This window comes from Schistocerca americana, chromosome 8 (assembly GCF_021461395.2).
Source record: "Schistocerca americana isolate TAMUIC-IGC-003095 chromosome 8, iqSchAmer2.1, whole genome shotgun sequence".
Lineage (NCBI taxonomy): Eukaryota > Metazoa > Arthropoda > Insecta > Orthoptera > Acrididae > Schistocerca > Schistocerca americana.
The window spans coordinates 402,006,608-402,009,607 of NC_060126.1; the positions used below are offsets into that span (position 1 = coordinate 402,006,608).

The 3,000-nt window shown below is 45.1% G+C and overlaps 1 non-coding gene across 1 annotated transcript; it reads right to left on the minus strand.

Moving 5' to 3' along the window:
• Positions 1-1,193: 1,193 nt before the first annotated feature.
• On the minus strand, positions 1,194-1,265 carry Trnat-agu. Its single transcript has one exon. It is a non-coding gene; the product is annotated as a tRNA-Thr (tRNA).
• Between the last annotated feature and the right edge of the window lie 1,735 nt (positions 1,266-3,000).

Below are 3,000 nucleotides of genomic sequence, written 5' to 3' on the forward strand. Positions count from 1 at the left end.
CTGACAAAAGAGTAAATACCCAATATGCATAACATTGTACACATACTTTTCAGACATGTTTACGGAGACAGTGACAAAAAGTAGTGCAAATCGGATTGATACAACAAACAAAATTATAAATTCCTGGTACTTTTTAAACAATCATCGTCTTGTAAGAATTGTTAAGTTTCAATGCAGCCCTTCAAAGAAAACTTCTACCTTTTAGTAGAAACACAAAGTAAAAAAAAGCCTCAAATTCTACAGATTGCTCGCATTATATGGGGTTCGTTTTACGAATAGCAATAGACGAACATACATTCACATGAACAGGCATTCGGTTCTATGTTTGTTGTACAGTCCTGACTTTCGTTCTTATGTTAATATTATTGTGGTGTCACCGCCAGACACCACACTTGCTAGGTGGTAGCCTTTAAATGGGCCGCGGTCCGTTAGTATACGTCGGACCCGCGTGTCGCCACTGTCAGTGATGGCAGACCGAGCGCCACCACACGGCAGGTCTAGAGAGACGTACTAGCACTCGCCCCAGTTGTACAGCCGACGTTCGTAGCAATGGTTCACTGACAAATACGCTCTCATTTGCCGAGACGATAGTTAGCACAGCCTTCAGCTACGTCATTTGCTACGACCTAGCAAGGCGCCATAGCATTTGATATTATTTTATGGAGCATGTACAATCAAGAGCGATGTTCTACAATTATGGATTAAAGTTAAGTATTACAGCAACTGCGTCCGTTTTCCTAAGTTCTCATTTCCTTGTAATGTTCCAGACCTCACGCCAGCCTGCGTGAGCTTAAACGCGTGCCTTTCGGCTTCCTCTCATAGTGACTTGGCTGTCTGGTCAAGTCACAACAATTATTTACTCTATAATGTTGTGTTTCGGAAGAAGCTGCCGTCATTTGTATTCCTTATGGTCTTAATGCATTTGTCTAAAAATAAACGCAACTGGGACCTATCTGTACAGGGCGTCGCCACAGATTAAAAGCGCGCCGTGGCAGGGCCGCTACTACGTTGTGAAACAGCCTGCAGAAGCGCCTTGTGACGTAGCTCTGTAGGCAGAGTGGGGACTCGCACGCTCGCGCTTCAGTTTACGGGCAGACTATAGGCACAACGAAACTAAATACTTCCAGAGGCCTTTTCAAGTCTTAAACATCTACGATGTAGATACGCAGCCTGAAGCGACGAAGGAAAATTTATACCAAAGCTGGGATTTGAACCCAGGTCTGCTGCTCACTAGGCAGATGGAATAACCACTATGCCACCCTGGCAGAGGGTCTTTGCACAGCTGCTTGGACTATCCTAGAACACTTCCCTCCGCAACCCAAATTCCCTTTCACGCCTGAGCCCACTAGATGTCCACACAATAAAAAATTGAAGATTCTTGAAAGGACAGACTACTCTGGAAGAAACTTACCCACTAAACAAAGTGTGTGGAGCTACAGTACGACTTTATCAGGAGAAAAGATGGAATTAACGTGTTGAAGACGAAAGCTACGTGTGTCCCCTGCAAAGGATAAAAATGGTTCAAATGGCTCTGAGCACTATGGGACTTAACATCTGAGGTCATCAGTCCCCTAGAACTTAGAACTACTTAAACCTAACTAGCCTAAGGACATCAAACACATCCATGCCCGAGGCAGAATTCGAACCTGCGACCGCAGCGGTCGCGCGGTTCCGGACTGAAGCGCTTAGAACCGCTCGCCCACAGCGGCCGGCTGCAAGGGATATTTCAATTTGGTTTACGGGCTGCTTTTGCAGATACTAAAGTGAGAGAATACTTTGCAAATTGCTTCACTTGACTTCAGGACTCACTGCCTTGACAATATGACGGTATATAACCAGTGGTTGGTACCAGATTTCATTAATTAAATAACAAACATAAAATGACAGTGTCCTTAATGCAACATCTGAATTATTTCCCCTGAAATTATTATCACTATATTCATTTAATTGTTTGTCGTCCACCACCGCAGCTGAGTGGACGTCGCGCCGGCTTGCATTACGGGGGGCCTGGGTTCGATTCCCGTCTGGGTTTGACATTTTCTCCGCTCAAGGATTCGGTGTTGTGTTGTCTTCATCATCATTTCATCCTCAACGACGTGCGAGTCGCGGAAGTGTCGTCACTTCAAAAGACTTTATCATCAGGCGATCAGATGTACCCGCCGGGAGGAACTTACCGCATATTTCACCTTTTTTCATTGTTTGTTGTAGAGAACTAGACTCTTTTCAGTGCCTTTAATGTAATTTCGTATCAAACATTGTTAATATACACTGATGAGCGAAAACATTACAAATAACTACACAACTGGCCATTAAAATTGTTACACCAAGAAGAAATGCAGCTGAAAACGGGTATTCCTTGGACAAATATATTATACTAGAACTGATATGTGATTATATTTTCACGCAATTTGGGTGCATACATCCTGAAAAATCAGTACCCAGAACAACCACCTATGGCCGTAATAACGGCGTTGATACGCCTGGGCATTGACTCAAACAGAGCTTGGATGGAGTGTACAGGTACAGCTGCCCATGCAGCTTCAACACGATACCACAGTTCATCAAGAGTAGTGACTGGCGTATTGTGACGAGCCAGTTGCTCGGCCACCATTGACCAGACGTTTTCAATTGGTGAGAGATCTGGAGAATGTGCTGGCCAGGGCAGCAGTCAAACATTTTCTGCATCCAGAAAGGCCCGTGCAGGACGTGCAACATGCGGTCGTGCATTATCCTGCTGAAATGTAGGGTTTCGCAGGGATCGAATGAAGGGTAAAGCCACGGGTCATAACACATCTGAAATGTAACGCCCACTGTTCAATGTGCCTTCAATGAGAACAAGAGGTGACCGAGACGTGTAACCAATGGCACCCCATACCATAACGCCGTTTGATACGCCAGTATGGCGATGACGAATACACGCTTCCAATGTGCGTTCACCGCGATGTCGTCAAACCCGGATGCGACCATCATGATGCTGTAAACAGAACCTGGATCTATCCG